At 43.6% G+C, this 12,683-nt stretch overlaps 1 long non-coding RNA gene across 1 annotated transcript; it reads right to left on the bottom strand.

Annotated features, from left to right (window-relative positions):
* Positions 1 to 124: 124 nt before the first annotated feature.
* LOC123743149 (uncharacterized) lies at positions 125 to 10,878 on the bottom strand. The gene is made up of 3 exons (XR_006769953.1): positions 10,563 to 10,878; positions 9,518 to 9,562; positions 125 to 753 (listed from the first exon to the last, which is right to left on the bottom strand). It is a non-coding gene; the product is annotated as an uncharacterized lncRNA (long non-coding RNA).
* Positions 10,879 to 12,683: the final 1,805 nt, after the last annotated feature.

Raw genomic sequence — 12,683 nt, 5'->3', positions numbered from 1 at the left:
AATCCTTTTAAAAAAGAATAGATTTCATGCTCTAGGTTATAGAGATTAAATTGGTATGAATATGCAAAAGTAAGCATATATATATTTTTGGGCAATATATATTTTCCTTATATAATAAAAAGGCACTTATGAAAAAACATCCCTCGATCTTGATAAACACAATAAAAACAGTCTCTTTGACATTATCTCACTCATCGGCCTTCAGAGCCTTCTTCAGTAAATGTTGCGCATCTTCAGACAGATCTTCAGCATGTAGTAGGTGGTGCAATATGAAATACCTCCTGCAGCCATGGAGCCCAAGACTGGAATGGTACTCAAGAAGTACTGAACCACCATCGATGTTGACCCAAGTGCCTTGGTCAGAATTTTGATGCGTCTTGTCTTATCTCCTTGTTCAGAGGGGACTTGAGGACTGCTTTCAGCTCCTCCACTGGCACATTTGTTCATCAGCAAGGCTCTGCAGAGACTCATTATCTAGACCAAAAGCCTGATAGTACATTCTGATCTCCCTTACCAAGATGGTTATATCTACACTAAAGGAGACCTGAAATTGATACTGTATTGCAGCCACACAGATACAATAGCTGATCTCCATGTGTTGGCTTGGAGAGCCTCTTTCTTCCTCTGGTTGATTTTCATGTTGGGAATGGAAGTTCCTTCTCCATCGTCTCCCCCAGCTTGGGGAAATCATAGAGAGGTACTGTAACTGGAGATGAAGACCCGAGGAGACTCCACACCATGATACTCGAAGTCCTAAGAAGAGCAAAGCAAATAAAATCAAGACAAGTACAACCACGACAGTAACTATGTTTCCATTGACTTGTCCAGTGATTTATTTTTTGGGGTCGACATTTAGAAAGTTGGCATAGAAAATAGATGTGACAATTGTCTGCTATGGTGAGTTTCCATTAACTATCTTTTTGATGAAAACAGCTGGACATAATGACATCACCCCTAAAAATATTTTTTTCTTTGCCTTTAGAAAGCTACTTTTTAACATTAGGCTTTATTCTACACCAGCACGACACCAGTGTCTACATACACTGTAGGGAACATCTGCTCTTTCCCTGACATAGACTGACCAGGTGAATCTAGCTAGGTGAAAGCTATGATCCCTTATTGATGTCACTTGTTAAATCCACTTCAATCGGCCCTACGCACTTCTCAGTAGTTGGTATTCAGACTTACTTTATGCATAATGAGCTTTGTGGTTCCCTTGCGTGTACTGAATAAATGTAATTAAACACCTGAAAACCCTCCCACTTGCTGGCCATCAGAGTTGCTCATGGAGTTTACATTCAATAGGGTTTTGGGTACATTTATCTAAAGCCATCCATTTGAATTTGGTGTACCTTTAATTTTAATTTTCTGGAAGTCCTGAAGAAAAAAAAGTGTTTCCCGCGCTGCAGACGCCTATATTGGTCCGCTAACGTCCCAGTACACTACTTTTCAGAAAAATATTTGTTTCAATTTTTGTAGGGGTGCTGCAGCACCCCTACTTCCTGTGGCTATGGACATAAGACCCTAATCATTTCAGTGGTTATTTTTAACCTTCTTAATAACAGTATTGTTAACATCTATCTCAAGGCCATCAGACTGTTAAACAGCCATCACTACACAGAGAGGCTGCTGCCTAGATACAGACTTGAAATCATTGGCCACTTTAATAAATGGATCACTAGTCACTTTAATAAACTAGAAGCACAAGCATTTCGCTACACTCGCAATAACATCTGCTAATCATGTGTATGTGACCGATAACATTTAATTTGATTTATTGTTCAGTCAATATTTTTTACTTTCATTAATTTCTATTCAAAAACAAGATCCCTAGTCTATCTGCTTTTTTGGTAAATTTACATACACTGTAATAATGACAGGGTAGTATAAAATGTAGGTTAATGAACTTGGAATGATTATGAATGGTTAAAAAGGTGAAGTTAGCACTGCCAGGGTAATGGGCTTTGAAAAAGCTTTTCATTCTCACGCAACCACAGAGCAGCCAATTTTCCTAAGGTGTCTATTACAGGAGGAAAAAAACTGTAAACAGCCCTAAGGCATCGGAGGGGTGTTCCTCTGACTGGGATCCAGATTGTTTTCCCGGATTCAAACAATAACAAATAGGAGCAACACAGACAAAGCTCACTATTTGTTGCGAGAAGTTGTGAAACAGGCTCATGACACAAAACATAACTGAGAGAAACAGAATCTTAAAAACATGTAGGTTATAGACCACACAATGAAAGAAAGGAAGTGGTCAGGGTTTATCAATTCAAAAAGTAGGGTCTATCACATGAGGTTTGAGGTTGACTGAAAATGTAACTAAAGGAACAGAAAATTAACAACTCATTTGCAGAGTAAATGAAAGTAAAAACTGGAGTGTGACAAACTAATATCACCAACCAAATCAAATGTAAATAATTTGTAAATAGTTTACAGATTAGCTTCAGTTCAAGGGCAAAGTGTTGTATGTGTTTGTGTTACTTTATTCCCTTTGCCATTTCTTTGTCCCCTCATCACTCATTAGGATGCAATACTGTGCATATTTGGTGTATGCTCTGCACAGGCACCCCAATGACATTGTTGCAATCATAGGAAAAACATTGTATCAGTCTGTTCAATTCTGTTCTATTGGACAAATTAAGTTTACATTTTAGTCATTTAGCTGACACTCTTATACAGAGTGACTTACAGGAACAACTAGGGTTAAGTGTTTAAATTCACTTTACCTTTTGTCCAGAAAAATAACATTATTGTTATTTGATTACATGGGTGGTCAGATTTCCTGAGTCCTCATACCATCACTGGGAGAAATATCATTAGAATATTCTAAACCTCAATGATCCTTGTTGGATCAAGAACAGAAGGGAAAACTCAATTTATTGTGAAACTGCAGAAATCTCCCCCCATTAGAGAAGACATGTTTGTGTCAGAACAGATACATTTGAGACAAGTTCAAGACTTTTAGCTATAAGTCTTGGGAACATGGAGACCACACTTTTAGTGTAATTTATTGAAAAGTATAAAGGGCACTTACAAGACCAGCACCCGTTAGTCAGCAGGGATTGAATCATGTGTTGTGTACCAATACAAGAAGTCAGTGTGAGCGATAGGCACACCCTGCTGCAAACAATAAATTATATGAATTGAGAAAGAAGGTCCTTAACATTCAGGAGGAGCACCTTGTACCAGGTGCAGGTCAAATTGAAGCACTTGGGAGAGGAATATACCATGTGCAGACTTTCTTATTATAAAGATAAATAAACTGGCATCGCACGTTGGTACTTCTGAAACAGGGCTTGGTTTAGGCTAGCTGAAGTGGAGGGATAGGATTAAGATTGTCAGGTGCATCTTCTCATGGAATAGCTCCCAATCAGAGCATGGAACAACAAAGTCCTGATGTGCCCTAACAGGTAGTTAATAATAACAACAACAGTGGATTGGATTTATATAACACCTTTCCACCAGGTGCTTGAAGCATTTTGGTCCTCTGTTGGTAGAGCATGGCGCTTGCGACGCCAGGATAATGGGTTTGATTAAATAAATATTTTACATTCATGTATGCATGCATGACTGTTAGTCGCTTTGAATAAAAGCGTCTGCTAAATGACATATTATATACACTGAGTGTACAAAACATTAGGAACACCTGCTCTTTCCATGAAAGCTATGGTGAAAGATATGATCCCTTATTGATGTCACTTGTTAAATACACTTAAATCAGTGTAGATGAAGTGGAGGAGACAGGTGAAAGAAGGATTTTTGGGATTGGTGGGTCCCCTGCAGGACGGTTGAGCTAACATAGGCTAATGTGATTAGCATGAGGTTGTAAGTAACAAGAACATTTCCCAGGACATAAAAAATGATTGTTAATCTAACTGCACTGTCCAATTTACAGTAGCTATTACAGTGAAAGAATACCATGCTATTCTTTGAGGTGAGTGCACAGCTATGAAGTTGAAAATGTATTAATAAACCACTTAGGCACATTTGGGCAGTCTTGATACAACATTTTGAACAGAAATGCAATGGTTCACTGGATCAGGCTAAAACTGCACATACACTGCTGCCATCAAGTGGCCAAAATCTAAATTGGTCCTGGGCTGGAAGAATACATTATGGCCTTTCTGTTTCCTTTCAAATGGTATCAAGAATATGCATATCCTTACGGATCCTTAATAGGTTTAAGCCTTGAGACAATTGAGACATGGATTATGTATATGTGCCATTCAAAGGGTGAATGGGCAAGACAAAAGATTTAAGTGCCCTTTGAATGGGGTATGGTATTAGGTGCAAGGTGCACAGGTTTGAGTGTGTGAAGAACTGCAATCCTGCTGGGTTTTTCACACTCAACAGTTTCCCTTGTGTATCAAGAATGGTCCACCACCCAAAGGACATCCAGCCAACTGTAACGCCCTGGCCATAGAGAGGGGTTTTTGTTCTTTATTTTGGTTAGGCCAGGGTGTTACATTGGGTGGGCGTTCTATGTTCATTTTTCTATGTTTTTGTATTTCTTTGTTTTGGGCCGTGTGTGTGGCTCCCAATCAGGCACAGCTGTAGTTCGTTGTTGCTGATTGGGAGTCACACATAAGTAGCCTGGTTTTCCTTTGGGTTTTTGTGGGTGATTGTTTTCTGTTTAGTGTGTAACCGGGCAGAACTGTTGCTGGTCGTTTTGTTTATTTTGTAGTGTTCATGCGTTCCATTAAATATCTTGAAAGATGAACACATCCTCCGCTGCACCTTGGTCTCATTTTAACGACGGCCGTTACACCAACTTGACACAACTGTGGGACGCATTGGAGTCAACATGGGCCAGCATTCCTGTGGAACGCTTTTGACACAAACTCCATTGCCCGACAAATTGAAGCAGTTCTGACGGAAAAAGGGGGCACAACTCAATATTAGGAAGGTGTTCTTAATGTTTTGTACAATATTAGGAAGGTGATCTTAATGTTTTGTACACTCAGTGTATATTGCATTGTATGAGAGGGGGATGTGGAGCTCATCACACATCAGCTACTACAATGGAGAGATTACTATTTTGCGTCTAACAAACCTGAGTCAGATGCAGATGTTAAAGGCCCAGTGCAGTCGAAGCATGATTTATTTTTCTGTGTTTTAAATATATTTCCACACAATGAGGTTGAAACAATTCTGTGAAAATGTTTAGTTTTTTTTGTGAAAGATCTGTTTGAAAAAATCCCACCTGCTTTGGTGGGATTGAGTTTTGGCCTGCCTGGTGACATCACCAGATGGTAATTTAGTTAATAGACCAATAAGAAAGAAATGTATCTTTGTTTAGAAGCTATTTTCTACTCTGGATGGTTCTGACTTAGAATATGTGGACAACTATGAATACCTAGGTGTCTGGCTAGACTGGAAACTCTCCTTCCAGACTCATATTAAGCATCTCCAATCCAAAATTAAATCTAGAATCGGCTTCCTATTTCGCAACAAAGCCTCCTTCACTCATGCTGCCAAACATACCCTCGTAAAACTGACTATCCTGCCGATCCTCGACTTCAGTCATGTCATTTACAAAATAGCCTCCAACACTCTACTCAGCAAATTGGATGCAGTCTATCACAGTGCCATCCGTTTTGTCACCAAAGCCCCATGTACTTCCCACCATTGCGACCTGTATGCTCTCGTTGGCTGGTCCTCGCTACATATTCATCGCCAAACCCACTGGCTCCAGGTCATCTATAAGTCTTTGCTAGGTAAAGCTCCGCCTTATCTCAGCCCACTGGTCACCATAGCAACACCCACCCGTAGCACACACTCCAGCAGGTATATTTTACTGGTCATCCCCAAAGCCAACACCCCCTTTGGCCGCCTTTCCTTCCAGTTCTCTGCTGCCAATTACTGGAACGAATTGCAAAAATCACTGAAGTTGGAGACTCATATCTCCCTCACTAACTTCAAGCATCGGCTGTCAGAGCAGCTTACCGATCGCTGCAGCTGTACACAGCCGATCTGTAAATAGCCCATCCAACCAACTACCTACCCCATCCCCTACCCCATCCCCTCATCTGCACTTCTATCACTCTAGTGTAAATTGTTAAGTTGTAATTACTTTGCCACTATGGCCTATTTATTGCCTTACCTCCTTGCTTCATTTGCACACTGTATACAGATTTTCTATTGTGTTATTGACTGTACATTTGTTTATCCCATGTGTAACTCTGTTGTTGTTTTTTGTCGCACTGTGTCACGCCCTGACCTGACAGAGATGGTTTATTTCTCTATGTTGTTAGGTCAGGGTGTGGGGTGGGCATTCTATGGTTTATATTTCTATGTTTTGGCCAGGTATGGTTTCCAATCAGAGGCAACTGCCTATCGTTGTCTCTGATTGGGAACGATACTTAGGCAGCCCTTTCCCTCCTTGAGTTGTGGGATCTTATTTTTGTACTGCTTTGTAAGCCTGCAAGACGTGACGGTCGTTTTTCCCCATTGTTTATCATTTTGTTTAAGTGTTCAGATTTCAAATAAATATCAAGATGAACACATACCACGCTGCACCTTGGTCTACTCCTTTGGACGATCGTTACAGAAGATCCCACCACCAAAGGACCAAGCAGCGTGGGCAGGATGACTGGACCTGGGAGGAAATCCTGGATGGGGCAGGACCCTGGACAAGGCCTGGGGAGTATTGCCGTCCACAAGAGGAGATAGAGGCAGCGAAAGTGGAACGGCGATACTGGGAGGAACAGGCAAGGCAACAACGGAAGCCCGAGAGGTAGCGGCCCCCCCAATTTTTTTGGGGGGGGGGCACACGGGGAGATTGGCGAAGTCGGGGTTGAGACCTGAGCCAACTCCCCGTGCTTACCGTGGGGAGCGAGTGACCGAGCAAGTACCGTGTTATGCGGTGATGCGCACTGTGTCACCAGTGCGCACTCACAGCCCGGTGCGCTCGGTGCAAGCTCCTCACCGTTGCCGTGCTAGAGTTGGCCATCAGCCAAGAAGAAGTGTGCCGGCTCAGCGTTCCTGGTCTCCAGTGCGTCACTTCGGCCCAGGTTATCCTGCGCCAGCTCTACGCACGGTACCCCCCGTTCACCAGCACAGCCCAGCTCGTCCTGTGCCAGCGCTCCGCCCTTGCTGGGCAAAAATAACCATCCAGCCAGGACGGGGTGTGCCAGCCCTAAGCTCCAGACCTCCAGTGCGCCTCCACGGCCCAGTATACCCTGTGCCTGCTCTGCGCACCCAGTCTCCTGTGCGTCTCCCCAGTCCGGTGAGACCGGTTCCAGCTCCACGTAGGAAGCCTCCAGTGATGATCCGTGGTCCGAAGCCTCCAGTGATGATCCATGGCACAAAGCATCCAGTGATGATCCATGGCGCAGAACCTGTAGTGACGATCCATGGCACGGAGCCTGCAGCGACGCTCCCCAGTCCGGAACCTACAGCGATGCTCCCCAGTCCGGAGCCTCCAGCGATGCTTCCCAGTCCGGAGCCTCCAGCGACGCTCCCCAGTCCGGAACCTACAGCGATGCTCCCCAGTCCGGAGCCTCCAGCGATGCTTCCCAGTCCGGAGCCTCCAGCGATGGCCCCCAGCCCGGAGTCTTCAGCGGCGGCCCGCAGCCCAGAGTCTTCAGCGGCGGCCCGCAGCCCAGAGTCTTCAGTGGCGGCCCGCAGCCTTCAGCGGCGGCCCAGAGTCTTCAGCGGCGGCCCGTGGCCCAGAGTCTTCAGCGGCGGCCCGTGGCCCAGAGTCTTCAGCGGTGGCCCGCGGCCCAGAGTCTTCAGTTGCGGTCGGCAGTTCAGAGCCTCCGGCGATGATCCAAGCGGGGGATCAGCGGGCGGTGTGGGGGCTACGCCCCGTACCAGAGCCGCCGCCAAGTATAGATGCCCACCCGGACCCTCCCCTATAGGTTCAGGTTTGCGGCCGGGAGTCCGCACCTTTGGGGGGGGGGTACTGTCACGCCCTGACCTGAGAGAGACGGTTTATTTCTCTATGTTGTTAGGTCAGGGTGTGGGGTGGGCATTCTATGGTTTATATTTCTATGTTTTGGCCAGGTATGGTTTCCAATCAGTGGCAGCTGCCTATCGTTGTCTCTGATTGGGAACCATACTTAGGCAGCCCTTTCCCTCCTTGAGTTGTGGGATCTTATTTTTGTACTGCTTTGTAAGCCTGCAAGACGTGACAGTCGTTTTTCCATTGTTTATTATTTTGTTTAAGTGTTCAGATTTAAAATAACTATCAAGATGAACACATACCACGCTGCACCTTGGTCTACTCCTTTGGACGATCGTTACACACTGCTTTGCTTTATCTTGGCCAGGTCGCAGTTGTAAATGAGAACTTGTTCTCAACTGGCCTGCCTGGTTAAATAAGGTAAAATAAAAATATTTCTTTTTTTAACCATTTTAATTGAAAACAATCCAGAAATTATTTGATATTGAGAGAAAACGGCTGCATTGGACCTTTAAATACTTTGAAATATCAATTTACATTGGTTTCAATGTCCCGGTTGGTCTGTTGGACATATTTCCTTGTGCAGTCGTAGACTTGCCACTGTGTTTCCTGTCTGGATGATGAACAGCTGTCAGCCTCTAGGCACAAGACAAACACCCTATAGGGGGCTTGGTGTCCATACATGGGCTTATTCATGCTCAGGGAGACAGGTATGCAGACCACGGCCACAAACAGTTACAAGAACCAGATGTAGGTTGGCATAGACGGGCAGACCACAAACTAGTGCGAGAGATACTGTAAACAGCAGGTCTGACGCATGGAGACAAAGGAAGTAGCGATGATTGGGTCAATATGAGGCAGAAATGTCGAGAACTTACTTGTTGTGAGTAACTGAATAGGAGTTATTTGGAGGTTCACAAAATAACACACACCTGGCCACCAGACAAAGACAAGATGTCAGCACTCAAAGTAGGCAAAAGAGAACGTATACACTGTAGAGGGAAAGGAAATTGTGGGTGCGTACACCAAAAGCAGTGATTATCGGGATACCATTTTGAGAATAGAACTGGCAGTAAATTAGGAAACTAGTGCCTCATTAGGAAGCCCCTCATTTCATGTTGGTTTGCTTACTGCTACTCTTGCATTCTCAACAGCCTTCCTGACTTCCTCCATAAGATTGACATTCAAGAATTGTTTCGGGATGTATCCAGCCCTGATCATTTCCTTCTCAAACCCATATTTGGCTTTCTGGTACAGTATCATCTAAAAATATGTAATTAAACACAGATGCTCATTTTGTCACAGCTACTATGGCTGAGGTTGGAGAAACTAAACTGTGTCTGGATAGCAGGTATATACTGTATTTTATATCACGAGTCTTCTACTTGAGGCAGAACTGAGCTATTTCGGCAACATAGGCCAGCTGCACAGTCAAAATTGGCTATATTGTAAAAATTCATGAAAACCAAAATGTGCTTTTGGTCATAATTTAAGGTTAGGGTTAGGCATTAGGGTTAGTAGTGTGGTTAGGGTTAAAGTTAGGGTGCCAGCAAGTGACCACTATGCAGAGCTGCCTCCAGAACAGGATTTATGACAAAAAACGCTAACCTGTGTTTGGATGGATCAGTAACTCCACAGTTGCTTCACACTGGCCTGTAGACAGAGTGAAAACAGTGAAAGTATGTACTGAAAAACACATTATAAAGCATGCATCCTGTTTGCGGCCAGGCACTTCCCAGCTAGCACATTTGGTTCCTTGGAAGTTGTGGGAATGTACGTTTTTTGTTTCCAATTGGTTCTGGGAATGAAGCCATATGTTTCCTGACCGTTCAAAGTTTTTTAAATGTTCTGAGAACGGATGTAAAAATGTTGCCTTTTCTTCAACAATATTACTGCACTGTCGGAACTAGAAGCACAAGCATTTCACTACACTCGCATTAACATCTGCTAACCATGTGTATGTGACCAATAAAATTTGATTTGATTTTGGTATGGCATCCGACCACAAGGTGCTACAGTGGGTAGTGTGTACGCCCAGTACATCACTGGGGCCAAGCTTCCTGCCACCCAGGAACTATATACTAGATGGTGTCAGAGGAAGACCCAAAAAATAGTCAAAGACTTCAGTCACCCAAGTCATAGACTGTTCTCTCTGCTATCGCACGGCAAGCGGTACCGGAGCGCCACGTCTAGGCTCCTTAACAGCTTCTACCTCCAAGCCATAAGACTGCTGAACAATGAATCAAATGGTCACCCGGACTATTTACATTGACACCCCCCACCCCCCCTTTGTTTTTATGCTGCTGCTACCCGCTGTTTTTTTATCTATGCATAGTCACTTTACCCCTACCGACATGTTCTTTTATTGTGTTACTTTTTAGTGAAAAAATTACTTTTGTTTATTTAGTAAATATTTTCTTGACTCTATTTCTTGAACTGCATTGTTGGTTAAGGGCTTGTAAGTAAGCATTTCAAGGTAAGATCTACACCTGTTGTATAAAACATGTGATTTGATTTAGTCTAAGCAGGGCCTGAAACTAAAGTAACCCCCATGGAGGCGACTTGGGCCAAGCTGGATGACTCCTGTCAGTACTCTGCTTGATTATTTTGAAAATACTTTCATTAATCTATGAATTTCGAATGTGGTTCTTACCTGCATACATGGGTTAAGGGGGGAGAGATGACATGAGTCATCCAGCTTTGCCCATGGCAAATCTCAATTAGGGTTAAAGTGCTGCTATAGTGTTGAGGGGCCCATGGGATCTATGTTGCCTTGACGAAAAGTCCCCAGACATGATCCGTGTGGTGTGGCTCGCCAAGTAGCTATGGTCCCTCTCTGAGCAGCTCTGTATTTCTTGACAACGCAAAACACTGCTTTTCCGTTTTGCAGGCCATCCTCCTCATTGCTCATCAGGTCAACATTAACTCCTGTCCAAATGTCTCTCTCATCAGAGACTGCATCAAGAAGCAAATAACTAAAAAAACAGTAGAACACAGTAAACAAATCCATCAGTCTCATGCCATGCATATTCATACAATTCAAGTCTGTGTTCTGTCAAAATGTTTTTTTATTGTAAATAACTTGCTTGTTGGTCTTAATTTAGTAGTAGTTAGTAGTCAAATCAAATGTTATTTGTCACATGCGCCGAATACAACAGGTGTAGACCTTACCGTGAAATGCTTACTTACAAGCCCTTAACCAACAATGCATTTTTAAGAAAAATAAGAGTTAAGAAGATATTTATTAAATAAACTAAGGTAAAAAAAAGTAAAACAATAAAAATAACAATAACGAGGCTATATATACAGTGGGCACCTGTACCGAGTCAATGTGCGGGGGTAGAGGTTAGTCGAGGTAATATGTACATGTGGTTAGGCATTAGGGTTAGTAGTGTTGATTAGGGTTAAAGTTAAAGTGCCAGCAAGTGACCACTATGCAGAGCTGTCTCCAGAACAAGATTCATGACAAAAAATGCTAAACTGCATTTGGACGAATCAACAATATCGCAGTCGCTTCACATTGGCCTGTATGACAGAGTGAAAGCCTGTGCTGAGAAACCCATTCCAAAGCATGCATCATGTTTGCAGCAAGGCACTTAGTACTGCAAAAAAGCCAAAATACAAAGTGTTATATTTGGGGCAAAGCCAAGCCAACACAACACTTAATTGAGTAACCCTCTAAATGTCTCCACTCATTTTCATGCATTTTTTTTTATTGAGAAATACTGCACCACACAGTGAGTATGTTAGTGTACAACCAAATATTTTAAGATCAAGAATGGTTTATACTACTTCTATCAACATGTCTGTATACAGTTATCACAGAGACATCATGAACATTCTATTGTCGTCCAACATCAAACTTGTCTGTCACGTCCTGACCAGTAAAAGGGGTTATTTGTCATTATAGTTGGTCAGGGCGTGGCAGGGGGGGTGTTTGTTTTGTGTGTTTGGGTATTGTGGTTTTAGGTTCTAGTTTTCCTATTTCTATGTTTAATCTAGCTTTTCTATTTCTCTGTGAGTTTTGGCAATGACCTCCAATTAGAGGCAGCTGGTTGTTGTTGTCTCTAATTGGAGGCCATATTTAGTTGTGTTTGTTTTCACTTGTGTTTGTGGGTGGTTGTTTCTAGTATAGTCTGTGCACCTTACTGGACTGTTTTTGTCGTTTGTTTATTTTGATTAAGTGTTTTCTTTAATAAAATTAAGAAGATGAGCACTTTACCCGCTGCGTTTTGGTCCACTCAATACGACTGTTATGACAGAACCACCCACCAAAGAAGGGCCAAGCAGCAGAGGAAGGAGCAGCAGGAGAGCTATTTGGAGTCATGGACATGGGAGGAGATCCTCGATGGTAAGGGTCCATGTAGCCAGGCTGGGGAGTACCAGTGCCCGAAGGAGGAGCTGGAGGAAGCTAAGAGGGAACGACGGAGGTATGAGGCATTATATCCTCCATTTCAGGAGTTGAGGATGCAGCCCCCAAAATTTTTTGGGGGGGGCATACGGGGAGTTGGTCTAAGTCAGGAGGGAGCCCTGACCTAACTTCCCGGGCGTACAGGAGAGAGCTGTGGAGCAAAAAGGAGCCAGTCAAGGAATCAAGCGAGGAGCTTGACGCGAGATTCCGGAGAGAGGTACTGGCGGAAAGGGCACAAAGGAGCACCTGTGCTTACTATGGGGAGCGACGGATCAAGCAAGCACCATGTTATGCGGAGATACGCACGGTATCGCCAGTGCGCAGCTACAGCCCGGTGCGCTTGGTGAAAGCTCCTCACAGGTG

Source organism: Salmo salar, chromosome ssa05, assembly GCF_905237065.1.
Source record: "Salmo salar chromosome ssa05, Ssal_v3.1, whole genome shotgun sequence".
Lineage (NCBI taxonomy): Eukaryota > Metazoa > Chordata > Actinopteri > Salmoniformes > Salmonidae > Salmo > Salmo salar.
The sequence above is the reverse complement of the archived record's forward strand: the minus strand, read 5'-3'. Positions and strand labels throughout refer to the sequence as shown.